Below are 19,174 nucleotides of genomic sequence, written 5' to 3' on the forward strand. Positions count from 1 at the left end.
GAAAGGGGAACCCTCTTGCACTATTGGTGGGAATGCAAATTGGTACAGACACTCTGGAAAACAGTATGGAGATTCCTCAAAAAGTTAAAAAGAGAAGTATCCTATGATCCAGCAATTTTATTTCCAGATATTTACCCAAATGATACAAAAATAGATTCGAAGGGATACATGAACTCTGATATTTATAGCAGCATAATCAACAATATGCATATATATGTTCATATATATATGAACATTACTCAGCCATCAAAAAGTGAAATCTTGCCATTTGCAATGACATGGGTGGTACAAACTGAGTGTTGATGGAGGGAAGTGGATGGAGGATGGCCTAGATGGGCGATGGGTATTAGGAGGGCCCTTGTTTTGATGAACACTGAGTGTTATATATAAGTGATGAATCACTGAATTATACTCCAGAAACCAAAAGTGCAACATTTAAGTAAAGTTTAAATTAAAAAAAAAAAAAACTCTTAGTCATGATTTATCCATTTTATTTATTTTGAGATTCCATTTGCTAAAATGCTATTAAGGGTTTGTTGTTGCTATATATTTTTTTATAAATTTATTTTTTATTGGTGTTCAATTTGCCAACATACAGAATAACACCCAGTGCTCATCGCCTCAAGTGCCCCCATCAGTGCCCACCAACCAGTCACCCCCACCCCCCACTCTCCTCCCCTTCCACCACCCCTAGTTCGTTTCTCAGAGTTAGGAGGCTTCCATGTTCTGTCTCCCTTTCTGATATTTCCTACCCATTTCTTCTCCCTTCCCCTCCATTCCCTTTCACTATTATTTATATTCCCCAAATGAAGGAGACCATATAATGTTTGTCCTTCTCCAATTGACTTACTTCACTCAGCATAATACCCTCCAGTTCCATCCATGTCGAAGCAAATGGCGGGTATTTGTCGTTTCTAATGGCTGAGGAATATTCCATTGTATACATAAACCACATCTTCTTTATCCATTCATCTTTCGATGGACACCGAGGCTCCTTCTACAGTTTGGCTATTGTGGACATCACTGCTATAAACATTGGGGTGCAGGTGTCCCGGCGTTTCACTGCATCTGTATCTTTGGGGTAAATCCTCAGCAGTGCAATCGCTGGGTCGTAGGGCAGGTCTATTTTTAACTCTTTGAGGAACCTCCACACAGTTATCCAGAGTGGCTGCACCAGGTCACATTCCCACCAACAGTGCAGGAGGGTTCCCCTTTCTCCACACCCTCTCCAACATTCGTGGTTTCCTGCCTTGTTGATTTTCCCCATTCTCACTGGTGTGAGGTGGTATCTCATTGTGGTTTTGATTTGTGTTTCCCTGATGGCAAGTGATGCAGAGCATTTTCTCACGTGCATGTTGGCCATGTCTATGTCTTCCTCTGTGAGATTTCTGTTCATGTCTTTTGCCCATTTCATGATTGGATTGTTTGTTTCTTTGCTGTTGAGTTTAATAAGTTCTTTATAGATCTTGGAAACTAGCCCTTTATCTGATATGTCATTTGCAAATATCTTCTCCCATTCTGTAGGTTGTCTTTTAGTTTTGTTGACGGTATCTTTTGCTTTGCAAAAGCTTCTTATCTTGAAAGTTCATTTTTGCTTTTGTTTCTCTTGCCTTCATGGATGAATCTTGCAAGAAGTTACTGTGGCCAAGTTCAAAAAGGGTGTTGCCTGTGTTCTCCTCTAGGATTTTGATGGAATCTTGTCTCACATTTAGATCTTTCATCCATTTTGAGTTTATCTTTGTGTATCTAGTGGTATCTTTGTGACCACTAGAGTGGTCTAGTTTCATTCTTCTGCACGTGGATGTCCAATTTTCCCAGCACCATTTATTGAAGAGACTGTCTTTCTTCCAATGGATAGTCTTTCCTCCTTTATCGAATATTAGTTGACCATAAAGTTCAGGGTCCACTTCTGTATTCTCTATTCTGTTCCACTGATCTATGTGTCTGTTTTTGTGCCAGTACCACACTGTCTTGATGACCACAGCTTTGTAGTACAACCTGAAATCTGGCATTGTGATGCCCCCAGCTATGGTTTTCTTTTTTAAAATTCCCCTGGATATTTGGGGTCTTTTCTGATTCCACACAAATCTTAAAATAATTTGTTCTAACTCTCTGAAGAAAGCCCATGGTATTTTGATAGGGATTGCATTAAACGTGTAAATTGCCCTGGGTAACATTGACGTTTTCACTATATTAATTTTTCCAATCCATGAGTATGGAATATTTTTCCATCTCTTTGTGTCTTCCTCAATTTCTTTCAGAAGTGTTCTATAGTTTTGAGGGTATAGATCCTTTACATCTTTGGTTAGGTTTATTCCTAGGTATCTTATGCTTTTGGGTGCAATTGTAAATGGGATTGACTCCTTAATTTCTCTTTCTTCAGTCTCATTGTTAGTGTATAGAAATGCCACTGACTTCTGGGCATTGGTTTTGTATCCTGCCACACTGCCAAATTGCTGTATGAGTTCTAGCAATCTTGGGGTGGAGACTTTTGGGTTTTCTATGTAGAGTATCATGTCATCGGCGAAGAGGGAGAGTTTGACTTCTTCTTTGCCAATTTGAATGCCTTTTATTTATTTTTGTGCTATATTGTTTTTAAACATTCAAATGGGGGGGATCCCTGGGTGGCTCAGCGGTTTGGCGCCTGCCTTTGGCCCAGGGCGCGATCCTGGAGTCCCGGGATCGAGTTCTGCGTCGGCCCGGCATGGAGCCTGCTTCTGCCTCTCTCTCTCTCTCTCTCTCTCTCTCTGTCTATCATGAATCAATAAACAAATAAATCTTAAAAAAAAATAAACATTCAAATGGATACTGGTTTATAGCTTTCTTTACCTATATTGCTTTTGGTCTGGTTTTAGATTTATTAGAGTAATTCTAGCCTCAAGAAATGAGTTAGAAAGTACTCTTTCCTCCTATTTTCTGGAAGATTTTGTAAAAACAGTAAAAATAATATCATCTCTTCATTAATTGTCTCTTAAAATTTAATAGTGAAGTCATTTGAGCTTGAAGATTTTTGATGGGAAGGTTTTTTACTAAGAAATCAATTTATTTATATATTATAGGATGATTTAGGTTATCTACTGCTTTTAAGTAAACTCTAATAGTATATTTCAAGAAATTGGTTCATTTCCTCTAAGTTGTGACATTTATTGGTGTAAGTTTTTTTTCAAGTATTCTTTTTAATTAAATTCAACAAGATCTGTGATCAGGTCCTCTTTCATTCCTAATATTAGTAACTTGTGTCTTCTGCTTTATTTTTTTTTTCCTTCATCAAAATGAGTATCAGCTTATCTATTTTATAGATTTTATTGACCTTTCAAAGAATCAGCTTTTTATGGTTTCTACTTTATTTATTCATTCTTTATTATTTCTATCCTCCTGCTTAATTTACATTTAATTTGCTCTTCAGTTTCTGGAATTGAAATCTAGAGTCATTGATTTAAAAAATTTTTTCTACTAAGATTATATAATCTTGTAAATTTCTTTCTTTCTTTCTTTCTTTCTTTCTTCTTTCTTTCTTTCTTTCTTTCTTTCTTTCTTTCTTTCTTTCTTTCTTTCTTCTTTCTTTCTTTCTTTCTTTCTTTCTTTCTTTCTTTCTTTCTTTCTTTCTTCTTTTTCTTTCTTTCTTTTTTCAGAGGGGGTAGGCAGAGGGAGAGGGAGAGAATCTTAAGCAGGCTCCATGCTCCAGCTGGGAGCCCGAGGTGGGGCTTAATCTTACAACCATGAAATCATGACCTGAGCTGAAATCAAGCTTAACCAATTGAGCCATCCAGGTGCCTCTCCCATAACTTTCTGTCTAAGTGCACAAATTTGATATATTAGATTTTTATTATTGTCAGTTATAAGTTTTCTCTGATTTTTGACCCAATGTTTATTTATAAATGTGTTGTTTAATTTACAAATATTTGGAGATTTTTTTCATAGATCTTTCTGCCAGGAATTTCTATTTAATTCCACTGTACTCAGAGAACATACTCTGCACAACTTAATCCTCTTAAATTTGTTGATTTGATTTATAAATTAGTATATGTTCTATTTTGATGAATGTTCTATGTGTTTTGGAAAAGAAAATGTGTTTTTCTTTTCTTGGGTGGAGTATGCATAAATGTCAGGTAGGTCAAATTCATCGATTGTTTTGTTCATGCCTTCTTTTGCTCAATTATTCTTTTTGTTCTATCAAATTATTAAGAAAGAAATGCTATAATTTCTAACTAGAGTTTGATTTTCCTATTTCTGTTTTCCGTATTATTGGGTTTTAGTTCATGAAATTTGACATTTTTTTCAATTGGTGCACCTAAATTTAAGATTGTTATTCCTTCTTGATGCATTGATCTGTTTATTATTATGAAATGTCCCTATTCATCCTTGGTAATATTTCTTGTTCTGAAATCCATTTTGTCTAATACTAGTATAGCCATGCTGAGCTGTTAGTTTGTTTGCATAATCTTTTTTATCCTTAAAATGTGTCTTTATTTATAAAGTAGAATTCTTTTAAACAGCGTATCATTGGATCTTGCTTTTTTATATTCCAAAATGATAGTCTCTGCCATGTAGTAGGGGGATGTGGGCCATTTTCATTTAATACAGCTACCAATATGGTTAAGTTTTAATCTACAATCTTTGTTTTTGGTATTTATTTATCCCATAACCTCATTGTTCCTTTCCCCCCTTTTTCTCTCTTCCTTTGTATTGAGTATTTTATGATATTACTTCCTTTCTTTTGTTGACTGTCTTAGCTATAGTTTTTTGTTTTGTTTTGTTTTTTAGCTATAGTTTTTTACTGTTTTATTGTAGCAGTTTTTTTAAGCTCTATAGTAAGTATCTCTAACATGTCATAGTCTACCTTCCAATAATATTGTATCCATGGGCAGCCCGGGTGGCTCAGTGGTTTAGCGCCGCCTTAAGCCCATGGCCTGATCCTGGACACCCAGGATCGAATCCCACGTTGGGCTCCCTGCATGAAGCCTGCTTCTCCCTCTGCCTGTGTCTCTGCCTCTCTCTCTCTCTGTGTCTCTCATGAATAAATAAATAAAATCTCCAATAATATTGTATCCGTTTCTGTATACTGTGAGAAACTCATTACGGTATACTTCTATTCCCCTTCTCTTTTATGCTACTGCTGACCTATATTTCAATTCTATGTTATAAACCTTGCAAAACACTGTTCATTATTTTTGCTTCATATAGTCAATTACCTTTTAACAAGATTAAAAATAAGTAAAATATCTTAAAATATACATATATAGTTACTATTTCTATTGCTCTTTACTTCTTTGTGAAGATCCAAATTTTCATCTGGCATCATTTTTTTTTTTACCTAAAAACAATTCCTTTTAACACATTTTTTTTAGAGTAGGTCTGCTTGCTATGAATTTTCTCAGATTTGGTTGGACTGAAAAGTTTATTTTGCCTTCATTTTTATTTTTTTTGCTTTCATTTTTAAAGGATACTTTTAGTGCGTATAGAATTCTAGGTCCAAATATTTTACATTAGTACTTTACAAATGCTGTTTTCTCATAGTTGTCTTGCCTATAAGTTTTGTGAAAAGGAGTTCTGTAACAGTACAACTCAGCTCTGGGTTTATCAGACTTGGTCATCATTGGTAGAATGGTGATGAAGAATAGTTCAGAGGTGGATTATGAATCTTCTGTTAGTAAGTCTAAGAGTGATCAGAAATTAGTTTATAAGGCCAGGGGAAATAAAGGGGTTGAAACGTACAATAATTTCTTTCATCTGCAGCCTCAAGTCTTAAAAATTATTTTCCTAAGGATAGGTCCTCTCATCTAGTAATTGAGTATAATCACCAATGTATATGATAAGAATTAACTATACATGGTATCAAGAAAAAGAGCCCATGTTGATACTTCTAATAGGCACTGAAAACTTAGTCAAGAAAGGAGAAAGGCTTGAAATGTGGCTATAGAAAAGTAAAATAAATGATATCAACTTATGAAGATTATTTCATCCTATACATCAGATTAATATTTTTGAAAATTCAATTGTTTGTAATCATCAACTCTTTTCATGACTGCTTGTTATATCACTGTTTACATTCTAATATATCTAAAATGAATATTAAAACAATATGGGAACAAAACTTTCCTGCCTTCAAATGAAAATATCGTGAATATCTACTGGGTATTTATCCAATGAAAATGAAAACGCTAATTCAAAAGGATATATGCACCCCTGTGTTTATTGCAGCATCATTCACAACATCCAAGAAGATATGGAAGCAACTTACCCAAGAGATGAAGTAAGGAAGGTGAGATAGATAGATAGATAGATAGATAGATAGATAGATAGATAGATAATGTAATATTACTCAGCCACAAACATCAATGAGATTTTGCCATTTGCAATAATATGAATGGACCTAGAGGGTACTATGCTAAGTGATAGAAGGCAGTCAGAGAAAGAAAAATACCACATGATTTCACTTATATGTGAAACTGAAAAACAAAACAAAAGAATAAACAAATGAAAACAGAAATAGACTTATAAATAAAATATAAAAACAGAGAACAAACTGATAGTTGCCAGAGCGGGGCTGGGAGGTGGGGGGAAGTGAGAAGATGGGCAAAGTAGGTGAAGGGAATTTAGAAGCACAAAATTTCAATTATAAAATAAACCAGAGAAGAAAAGTAAAGCATAGATAATATAGTCAATAATATTGTAAAACCATTGTGTGGTGACAGATTGTAACTATAACTATCCTGACATGTATTGGGTAATGTACAGAATTGTTGAATCATTATGTTATATGCACCTGAAACTAATATAACAGTGTATATCTACTATATTTATATAATAAAATTTTTAAAAATAGGTAAGGAATGATTTTAAAATAAAGTTCTGCTTAAAATGCCCTAAAACACACACACAAAGAAAATATGGTAAATATGTAATGACCCTTCTTTGGTGATTTAAGAATAGTATTTTTTCTCAATGTTTATAATGCCAGTAGCTGCTGTTCTCACTAAAGCAGTTCAAATCTAGGTGGTTGGGGCACCTGGGTGGCTCAGTGGTTGAGTGTCTGCCTTTGGCTCAGGTCATGATCCCGGGGTCCTGGGATTGAGTCTTGCATCAGGCTCCCCTCAGGGAGCCTGCTTCTTCCTCTGCTTATGTCTCTGTCTTTCTCTGTGTGTCTCTCATAACTAAATAAATAAAATCTTAAACAAAAATCTAGATGGTTAAGGTAATGTTTCTCAAACTTCAGTGCTCATAAAATTACCAGAAAAATTTGTTTAACATGCAGGTTTCCTGCCCCTCCCCAAACATTCTGATTCAGCAAGACAGAGTGAAGCCCAAGAGTGAGTGTCAACAGGAATCCTTCCAAAAATTTTTGTGCAGCTGATCTGAAGAGCACAGGTGGAGAAACACTTGCTGGGTTTGAACTGACCAAATGATACATGCAGAGATTCAAGGGACACAAAAAAGTATTTCTCTAAAACGAAGTCAAAAGCAGGATTTGGGAAAATATTTAAGTAAAGCTTAGTTTATCATATTTTATCCAGAGAAGTATTTTAAACGACTGGATATATTTGTGATTAGATAAACTATCAGACTCTCCAAATCTTTGAGTTAGAAATCATTACCTCATTTTATGGCAAAATATGGCTGAGAGATGTGAAGTAACTTGTCTAAGGATAGGCAGCTAATAAATATGAGAGTTGGAATTTGGCTCCAGAGCTTCATGATCCAAAGCCCATACCTTTCTGCAGCCTTGGCCTACCCTTCCTCATGTTCCCTCAGTGCTGTTTTTGTAGTCAGTGATCAGAAATTTTGAGTTACTGCCTTAGGAGTAACTCCCTATCTAGAAAGTCCCATATACTTATCTTGGAAAACAAAATAAATAAAACCAAGAAAAATATGGCTGTTATTCTTTGAAGCTTTTAGGAAAGAAAACTTTACAGAACTGTCTAGAATATGCTGATTAATACTTCTTTCCCAGTAGTTATCACTCTGTGTTGTCATTTACTGTGTAACATATCTTTCTTTCCCACTAGAAATTGAGTTTCTCTAGTTCAAGGTATATGTCTTATTTATCTCTGTAACTAGTCACCACTACCAGAATCACACTGACAAGCTGCCCTGTGGTGGATGCCAAGAGCTTACAAGAAACGCGTCCACAAATTTCACTATTTATATTTACTAAGAGTTGTGATTGAGGACATTATTACTCAGTATTCTCCATATGATACTCTATCAAATTTTTTCCAAATTGAAGTGTTAGGATGTGTTTTGCTTTGCCTCAGAAATTAGTACACCTTCTCCTTATAAACAATATGTGTCCTATATCTTTAAAACTTACTTTTATTATTGCTTTGGTTTCCAGGAAGTCAAGAGCCAAATTTGTGGCTCAACTTTATAATTATGTATAGCCTGAATATTTCTACTCTAAATTGCCATTGATCTTGGCTTATAGTCTAACTTATGTTTTCCCATTTTTATTCCTTTTTTGCTGTTTAAATTTATGTAATCTTGTAGGTTACCTCAAATATTTTGTGAAACAAATATTACAAACAAGATCCTAGTGCCTAGCTGCATTACTTAAGATCACACCAGCTTCTCTACTAGATAACCCCCCAAATCTTAACCCAATAGAGCTGTATTTCTCACTCACATTAATTTTCTTGGCTAGTAACCTTTCAATGGTTATTCGGGATGAGGCTCTTTTCACTTTGTGGACCTTCAGAATCCTCCAGAATCTTGTAGACATTCTTATTCAACCTGTATAGGGGGATGAGACTGGAGGAAAGTACCTTCACATCCACTCATGTTTCATGGTCAAGAACTAGAGAATAGTCTCTACCTATGCCAGGTTTGGCAGGAAATCAAGATCCTAAGTGGGCAGCGGCTTTCCAGAACTCAGCTCTTTCCAAGGAGAAGGAATACATATTTTTGTCGATCACTTAACTAGATCCATTTCCTACTTAAAAAATGTTACAATATATCCATCGGATGATTTAAAGGGATGCTTATCAGCTGGAACCTCCTTACTTGATAATACATACATACATACATACATCTTTATTTGTATTTACTTGTCTATGACCTTGTGTAAGTATTATTCAATTGACGCATATATAGTGCTTATCTGATAGTACCTATGAGTTGAATTTCTTACAAAAGTCAAGTGTCTTGTATGACCTCAAACTGCCAGTCGAAGTTTCTTGGTCATGGTCACATAAGCCAACAGAAGGTATTTGTTAATGACCAGCTTCCAGTTGCTTAATGCAGAACTATGGCCAGTAGGCTGAGCAGATGGTTGAGGAGGTTTGGGCTACATGGATCATGAACACGGTTGTCAGCTTGGGGGTAGGAGCTCTGCAGAAGTCACCCTGATACCTTTGTATCCTGAAAAAAAAAAAAGCAAAAAACAAACAAACAAACAAAAAAACAACGGGGTGGAGAGCCTGAGGCTGATCAGTACAATTAGGGCAAAAAAACATCAAATTACAATATGAGAAGGACTAAGAGTCCTTGAATTGTAATCTCCAGCAAAATTAATTCTCCAAAACATCAGACTTTTATGTTTCAGGTCAGATTCTAAATATACAAAGACACGGCCTTGTCTAGCTGTGTCATCAGGATCCTCAATAGTCCCTAATATTTCCCCAAACACAATCCTCATCTTATCTTAGGGTCTACTTCTCATCAAAACTTATATTGGTTTAAAGGAAAAGATTATCAAAAACAGCCCATCCTAATTTAGTTCCTTCAATATTCCCTTAGAAACCCCAATTTTATCTGGGCTTATATTCACAATTGTTGCTTTAAAATCTCTGCTCTAGTCCCAGAAGACATAAAGAGATGTTTCTCTGAGAGTTTTCTCCAGCTACAGCTGATGGAATATATTATCATGATTTCCGTGCATTGTATATGGTTTCATAGTTCATAGTTCACAAAGCACTTGTACATATATTATTTCATTATATTCTTGCAATTATCCTATAATATAGAGAACTTGCTTTTCCCCTCTTATATTATATTATTGCTGTTCTCTCTTATAGGTGAGGAGCTAGAACCTTAAGGAGATGGATTAGTTTACCCAAATGCACAGTAAGTGGTAGAATGACCATATATCCCGGTTTTCCAAGGACAGTCTTGGTTTATGCCTTTTCTCCCGGTAAAAACTATTAATAGCAACCCCTTGTCCTCAGAGTGTCCCAGCTTGAGCAATAAATTATTGTCAGTGGTGAACCCTGGGTTAGAACAAAGTTTCTCACATTCAAACATCAGTATAAAAGGTGTGGGGGGCACAGCATATCCTCCCTCCTTCTGGGTTACTAGAAATTTATAAAGCAAAATGTGTAGTCACATCAGAATGGAGAATTGGAATAAAGTAAGCAAATTGGGATGAAGAAAGGAAGGCTGTCCTCTCTCTAACCTCAAGGTAAGAGCCGACATTTATCTTCAGTTTGGAAATCATGTCAATTCAATTTGCAACTAAACTGAAAGAAAGTCCAGAGATTTCCCCCAGGCTCGTGAATCCATTGCTATTATTCAACCCAGGCCTTTTTCCACAGAACCATGTAAGTACTAGCCTCACACCACTTCTATCATCTATTGAGAAGATCCATTAGCGACACAATTTCCTCATTGTTCCCTATAACATTGTATAAGGCCAGAGCATGGCATATATTTCTTTCCCCAAATAGTTAGAGTGGACAATTTAATGTCAATTAATAACCGAGTCATTTGCTGCCATATGTGAAAAAGAATGTACTAACCACGTGAGATGAGAACCAGACTGTAGTGATCTGGAAGCTGAACCCAGGCAGGGACGAGGCAAATAGAAGGAATGTGCTCTAGCTTACCATACATTTTCCTTTCATTTCTTTAGGCTTGTCACTGGCTAAATGTCCTAGAGTTCAATTCCTCTCTCCATCTGTGCACCTTCAAGAAGTGGCTCCCCATGAAGTGGTAGATGGTGAAGTGGGCGGGGGGGAGGGGGTAGGGGAGGGGGTGAGGGGAGACCATCTTAAACAACTGGAAGAAAAAGCCACTTCCCGTAGCCAGAATAGATTTCTGTCTGAAGGAAATGGCAGTGTTTGGGCTTTTTTATGAAAAGTACCTTTGTTCCAATAGTTTTTCAAGACCAAAAATGTATCTTCACACTTTTGTCATTATATTTATGAACTGTAAATCCTCATTTTATGGAAACACTGCAGGATTTCAAACTCCTAAATCAACCTGGTAAATCTCCAACCTCAGGAGTTCAATTCAAGGAGAACCCCTTCAAAGATACTGACATTTTATAGGGAACTTCAGGAAAAACAAACAATGAGAGTTTTCAATGTACATTTTTTTGTAACCCTAAAGGCTTGTCATGGGAGACAGCGAACATGTAAAGAGAATAAAGCCTGCTGCTGAGATTGCATTTTCTGAGCCCCAGGTCAATACGACTTAAACAATAACAGTAAGATGGTCTCTTGGGAAATTTGGTCTGGGGCCCCTAACAAACCCCCATTGTTTCCTTAAAGGAACATTTTACTTTTATATCAGGGTATCATGATGTTGGATATACAAGTAAACTTTTGAAAAGGAGAAAAATGACTGTTTAGAAAACCCATTTGCAATTGCAAAGCACTTTATAAATATTGTGGGCTTGAGGCTTCACCTTCCCTCTTACAATATTTCCCATTATTTGCCAGACACAGTCCTGTTATAGTGCTGTATCTCGGTGGACTGTATGCCAACTTCTACTCATGACGCCACTTCAATACACCCAGCTTTACCAATGTTTAGCCAGCTGGTAGTCCACGTCAGCCAATCCAAATATTTCATTGTTGGATGAAATAGTTTCACAGGCAACCACAGTTCTTAGGCATGTGAATTTTATTAAGGCTTATTCCGTAGACTAGGACAAAACAGAACACAGAGCGAAACTCTGAATTGCTGAGTGAGACTCATTGCAAACAATTTCCACCCATTCGCTGAACAATGTCCAAAAAATTACGGTCTTCACGGAATTGTGAGTTGTGGAAGTATGTGAAAGTGCTTAGGGTCCTGAGAGCCAATAGAAACCATGTCTCTTTTTGCTAATGAGGACGCCTGAGTTCAGGCAGTGCGTAACAGAGGTGGAGGCAAATGTCTCTTAATCCCCTAAATAGAAAGGACCCATAGAAACTATATGATGGAATATGTCATCTTTTTCTCCCCATTGTAGACTGATGCCTGTGCCAAGCAGTGATGCTCTATTTCTGAAAGTTTCTACCAAGGTTTTTTTAATGGCATCATCAGCAGGGTATCCTAGACTCTTGCCTACATGTGACATTTTTTGTACCCTTGAATGAAAGACTTCCATTTCATATGTCACGATGGAAACACAGCATTCCCCACAGTCTTTGCCTCTCCAGGTTGTCATAACTGTTTCAGGGAATGTCTTTATCAGCCACTAGAGAATCAGGGCTGGAAAAAAAAAAATTCTAGGGCTGTCCTTAGGCTTACTTACCGAGAGGGTTTTAATGTGCTCAGTGGGTCACTAACACATAAAAGGGGTCAAACGCTTTTACCAATTCTTCTGGAGAGGAAGTAAAGGATGCTGCAGGGAAGCTGGGCTCAAACTCAGCCGATCCAAATTCAGAAAGTGCATAGACTACACTGAAACGAAATGCTAGTGTCAGCTAGGAGGGCCACAGTCACAGCAAGGATGATGCAAACCATAACACTGGTTTTGAGGAATCAGCGAGACATTGGCTACAGAGAGAAACTCGGGCCAAGAGTCAACTGTGGAAGAGTCTATTTCCCTTTACCACTACTGACCTGTGAGGTGTCTGGACACACCCAGCAGGATTAGCCATTCCTCACACCCATCCGGAGTGAGGTCTCAGGTGTGAAAACTTATAACAATGCAGACATATACCCTATATTCTACTGTTCTCTGATTTTTATTATGTGTTCATGAATCTTGTCCCTCCACCCAAATCATAATCACTTTAAAGTCACAAACTACATAAAGTATGCCCTTGGGATCCCACATGCAACTTTTCAGAGTACTGAGCATAGATAGAATCAGTACTCAATAAATGAAAATGTGAATATAATGAAGCTACAGGAAAGAAAAGGGCATGAAATCCATGCACACTGTGAGCTCCATGAGGGAGCTTTTCTGCTCACTGTTCTTTCCCCAGTGCAAGGCACAGGTAGGCTTAGTGTACTTTTTGTTGAGTATGCAAGAATGTTGAATGAATTTGTGATTATCAATAAACATTTCACAATATTTATCTATTTTAGTTCTTTCTTAACATACTAATACATACATTTTCCTAATTAGTCAGGATTCTTTTATAGCCGACCTTGTGATAAACTTCTTACATGAATGGAACATGATCTATTTAATTGGCATGATAGACATTCATGTGCTTTTTTTTTCTTTTCATCTCCCTCATCTAGCTTTCTCTGTCCTTTCTTCTGATAACCAGACTCAAAAAATTCACATAGGGGAGCCTGGAGCCTTTTGACTAGGAAAAAAGCCAAACAGCTTCTGAGGACAGTTGTGGGAGTCCTTCTTGTTGTTTTTTTAAAATATTTTATTTTTATTTTTTCATGAGAGATACAGAGAGAGACATGGGCAGAGGGAGAAGCAGGTTCCCTGCAGGGAGCCAATGCGAGACTCCTGGGATCACGACCTGAGCCAAAGGCAGACACTCAACCACTGAGCCACCAGGTCCTCCTCTTGTTGTTGTTGTTGTTGTTTTAAAAAACAAATTGTAAAGTTTTAGTGGTCTTTTTTTGTTGTTGTTTTACATTATTTAATTAAGCCTTTTTATTTTAACATAATAATAGATTCGCCTGCACAGAGAGATCCTCTGTACCATTTCTCCAGCATCCCCTCCTATGATAACATCTTACAAAACCATAGCACAGTATCACAACCAGGATACTGACATTGATATAGTCAAAAACAGGACATTTCCTTCAGTCCTTCCTGTTGTACTTTGATAGCTCCTCCTCTTGCCTCATGCCTCGTTGCCTCCTTAAGCCCTGGCAACCACTAACTGGTTCTCCATTTCGGGGTTTTGTCCTTTCATGGATGTTACATAAACAGTATGATACAATACGTAAACTTTGGGGGTAGGTTTTTCATTCAGCATAATTCTCTTGATAGTCACCCAGGTTAGTGCTTACAACAACATTTTGTTCTCAGTACTCTCACGGAGTGATATTCCATGTTACAGATCTACCATGGTACATTTAACTCTTCACCCTTTGTAAAGCATCTGAGTTGTTTCCAATTCGAGGCTGTTAGGAATAAAGCTGCTGTAATCATTGTGTACAGGTTGCTGTGTAAATCTAAGTCTTATTTCCTCGGTATAGACAGCAAGAGAGCAAAACGCAGCTGCTGGACTGCATGGTAATTGCATATTTGGTTTATTAAGAAACTGCCAAATTGTTTTGCCATCATTTTACATTCCCAACAGCAATGTATAAGTGATGCAGTTTTTTCACATTCTATTTTTTTTTCAGTTTTTTTCATATCCTTTACAGCACGCAGTGTCATTGTTTTTTATTTTAGCCATTCTGACAGGTGTGTAGTGATATTTGCCTGTGGGGCCTTTTGAACTAGTAAACTTTATTTTTTAGAGCAGTTTTTGGTTCACAGCAAAACTAAATGGAAAGAACAGCTCCCATATACCCCTTATCCCTACCTATGCACAACCTCCCCCAACTGTAAACACTCGACACCATAGTGGTACATCTGTTACAATTGATGAACCCATTATAGGCACATCCTTGTCACCCAAAGTCCGTAGACCGCACTATAGTTCACTCTTGGTGTTACACATTCTATGGCTTTAGTAAACATATAATAACATGTACCACCACGGTAGTATCATATAGAATAGTTTCAAAGCCCTAAGTTCCTCTTGTGCTCTGACTATTCCTTCCTTCTTTTCCCTAACCCTTGGAGACCACTAATCTTTTTACTGTCACTATAGTCTTGACTGTTCCACAATGTCATATAGTTGGAATCGTACAGTATTGTAGACTTTTCAGTTTGGCTTCTTTGACTTAGAAATACTCATTTTAAATTACCTCCATGTCTTTTCATAGTGTGAAAAGTTTATAGTTTATTTATCCATTCACCTCCAGAAGGACATCTTGATTACTTCCAAATTTTGGCAACTATAAATAAAGCTTCAAAAAACACCCATGTACAGGTTTTTTGTGTAGACATAACTTTTCAATTCATTTTGGTAAATATCCAGGAGTAAGACTGCTGGATCATATGGCAAGAAACCACCAAACCGTATCCCAAAGTGGCTATGCCATTTTGCATTCCCGTCAACGACAAATGAGAGTTTCTGTTGCTTCACATCCTCACTGGCATTTGTTTGTCAGTGCTTTGGATTTTGGCCACTCTAACAGGTGTGTGGGGGTATGTCATTGTTGTTTGAACTCTCCTTTTCCTGATGACATATGATGGGGGGGGCGTCTTTTCATATGCTTATTTACCATCTGTATATATTTGGTGAGGTGTCTGTTAAGGGATTTTTTTTTTTTTTAGCCTCTTTTTAAATTGAGTTTTTTTGTTTTCTTATTGTTGAGTTTTAAGAGTTCTTTGTATATTTTGGATAAAAATCCTTTATTAGATGTGTCTTTTGCAAATATTTCTCTCCCAGTCTGTGACTTATTTGATCATTTCCTTGACACTGTCTTTCACAGAGCAAACATTTTTAATTTATTGAAGCCTAGCTTATCAATTATTTTCTCCATGGCTCAAGTTTTTGATACTGTATCTAAAGAGTCACTGCATAACCTAAGTCATCTAGGTTTCCTACAATATTATCCTGTAGGAGTTCTATAGACTCTGATAAACTCTCAGCAGATTAGACTCTGAAAACAGTTTCTCCTGAGGACAAGCCTTGTTAAGAACAGAATGCTCTGGCTATGCACATGCAAAATGGTTAGTTTTTCCCTTCTCCTGCCAGAAGCATGAGGAGATTTTTCTCAGATATCTGAGAAACTGGAAGTAAAACTCCTTGAAGAATCAGGGCGCCCCTCCAGTGGGTTGTGTCAATAGTTTTTAACTCTCAAACTTGCCCACAGTGAGCCTCCAGCAGCTGGTCAATCAGATCAGGTTTTCTACTCGGCACTTGTCTGGTTAGGTTTGTGATTGTGGGTCTCTGCTACAATACATCGTAATTATCTGTACCTGCTTGTCTGACTCTCCAGTCCTGGAGAGCAGCAGTTTTTCCTGTGATCTCACTTCTCTGACAGATCTAACAGAAGCTGTTGATTTTTTAGTGTGTTCAGGTTATAATTTGCATCTCCCTAATAGCTAACAATGTTGAACATCTTTTAATGTGCTAAGAACAACATAAACCCCATTAACTTTTAGTGATAGTCACCTTTTTTAACTGTGGTCTAAAGCCAGTGTGGCAAATGCTGCATCTAATCACATCCAGGGAGTTCAATTTTCCTGCTGCTAATAATAATCTACTTCCCATTTTACCTGGACTTCCCAAAGGCACATCTTAACAGTCAATTTCCAAGTATGTGATGTTGTTCTCTGCCACTTGGAAATTATTTAAATATTTTTGTTGTTATTTTGAATTAGTTTGGACTTTTTCAGGGATGTATACTCATTGGCTTGAATTTAACAACTTTTGAATTTAACAACTTGAGAGAGATCCAATCCCTCTATATAGCTCAGGAATTGGAGCCTGCTTTACCAGACACGCAAAAGCCAGGCTAACCCAAAACATATGCAAACAGGGTGAAATCAGAAGAAGCAGAAGGGATAATAGATACAAGCAATTGCAGCCATCCCCTCCAACCCTAAGGAGATTTCTGAGGTCTCTGGTAGAGCAATCTGTTGTGTATCCATATTAATCACTCATTTCCCACTGCACCCATAATATCTAATACAGTGGTCCTGACAACTTATGTTTCATTTGTGACTAAACAACATGTTTAGTCCTTCTTTTCCACCAAAGTTCCATTTTTGTTTTTGAAAGTTTTGTGGATCACATAAGCTTATAAACATAGACAGCAGATTTTAGTAAGAATACAAAATATATAAGAATAATGTAAAATATGGAAGTTATTTTGAGTAATTGCTTTGGTAGAATTATAATATCTATGGAGAGTGTCAATAGAAAAATTAACATAAAAAAGGAAAAATTAACATCAGAAACACTAGTTTCCAAATACCTATTCTTCATTTCTTTTCTTTTACAAATAGTTTATTTTCCTGTTTCCCTTACAGATAAGGAGGCAAATGAGATATAAGCAGAAAATATTGAGTGGCCTTTTGGATAAAAAGCATTTTTTGTCAGGAAATGAAAATTATTACAGGATATCCAGCATACATCTTGGACTTAATGATGAGAAAACAAAGAGAATCTTAGAAATCGGGGTTAAGACATCCTAGAAGTGCTGAACCAAGTCAGCAAATGCTTTCCTGGACACTTGAACCCACTTTTGTTTGAATATTTTCTTGTTGGTAAAGGGACCTAATCCTTGCTTAGACTGTTGATGATACAAAGGGCTCGAACTCCATTGGCTGAAACTGGGGAGAAAGTTTAGCTCTTACATCAAGGCAACTGATAATTCCATATTTACCTTCAATGGAGAAGAGTATTTCTCATTAATATGTAAAGATATACTAGAGATGTTATATGTCGACATATACAAATTTAGAAATAGGAATAAGGGTGAGGTTAGAACTGAAAAAAACATAGGAGACTCATGAGAGATCTTGGGAATGAATGATGGCCTGACTTGGTGATCTGACCAACTGTAAGAGGCTAGTCTGGTTAGAGACTCTGTTCCAGGAGCCCAAAACTACAATTGCTCATAATGAAATCAATATAAACTAAAATGAAATTAAAATACTATGTTACTGATAGTGTTTATGAAATTGTCTTATTGATCATTATGACTAACAATTGAGGGCCTTATCAATATTTTTAAAAAGGGGGGCTCAAAGGTGATTCTTTAAATTTCCATGGTAACCGATCACTATTGGGAAATTATCTCTGAAATGGTTTTAGTTTATGTTAGTTATGTCTTGGGTTGGTTTTATCTCATCTGTAAGAAGTGAAAAAACAAAATCATATGTTGAACATTTACAAAAAAAAAGTTAAAATTTGGGATCCCTGGGTGGCGCAGCTGTTTGGCGCCTGCCTTTGGCCCAGGGCGCGATCCTGGAGACCCGGGATCGAGTCCCACGTCGGGCTCCCGGTGCATGGAGCCTGCTTCTCCCTCTGCCTGTGTCTCTGCCTCTTTCTCTCTCTCTGGGACTATCTAAAAATAAAAATTAAAAAAAAGAAAAAAGTTAAAATTTATTCAATTACTGGGTACAGTAGGAAGAGAGAAAGAATATAGTCTGAATTACACAAATATGCACTTCAACCTTCCAGGCTAATATTTTCCTTTTTGGATAATTTTCTTGTTAGCCTTTAAAGCTTTCAATACAAGATGAAAATTAATTAAACCAAAGAAATTGTTTCAGGAAAAACAAAATGAAACAAAGCAAGAAAGAAAAAAAATTCCATAGCCACAGGAGGTAAAGGTAATTTCCTCTGGATAACAATTTCAATGAACTCTTTGTTTTTTGATATAATAAAAAAAAAGATGTTGAATCTAAATAGGCAACTCTGGCCTTTAACTACTATTATAACTTGTGTAGAAGTATAAAATTCAGGTTAAATCATCAGCAATTAATTCTGTGAGCTAGATACTATGTCTGTACTGAAATATAGTTTCTTTTTTTTAATAAATTTATTTTTTATTGGTGTTCAATTTACTAACATACAGAATAACACCCAGTGCTCATCCCGTCAAGTGTTCCCCTCAGTGCCCATCACCCATTCACCCCCACCCACCGCCCTCCTCCCCTTCCACCACCGCTATGAAATATAGTTTCTACAGCAAGGATTTCACTTTCTTTTCTTATTAATTAGGAAATTAAGAAGTGAGGGGAGGGAAGACTGCAGTTATAAAATCATTATTCTCACTAATAATAACTATCTTGTATTGTACATGAATTTTTCTCCAGGCACTGTAATAAGGACTATACTTTTAAAAATCTAAATTAAAGGGACGCCTGGGTGGCTCAGCAGTTGAGTATCTGACTTAGGCTCAGGTCATGATCCTGAGGTCCTGGGATTGAGTCCCACATCAGGCTCCCTGCAGGGGAGCCTGCTTCTCATTCTGCCTA

The sequence above is a fragment of the Canis lupus genome, chromosome 3 (genome assembly GCF_003254725.2).
Source record: "Canis lupus dingo isolate Sandy chromosome 3, ASM325472v2, whole genome shotgun sequence".
Lineage (NCBI taxonomy): Eukaryota > Metazoa > Chordata > Mammalia > Carnivora > Canidae > Canis > Canis lupus.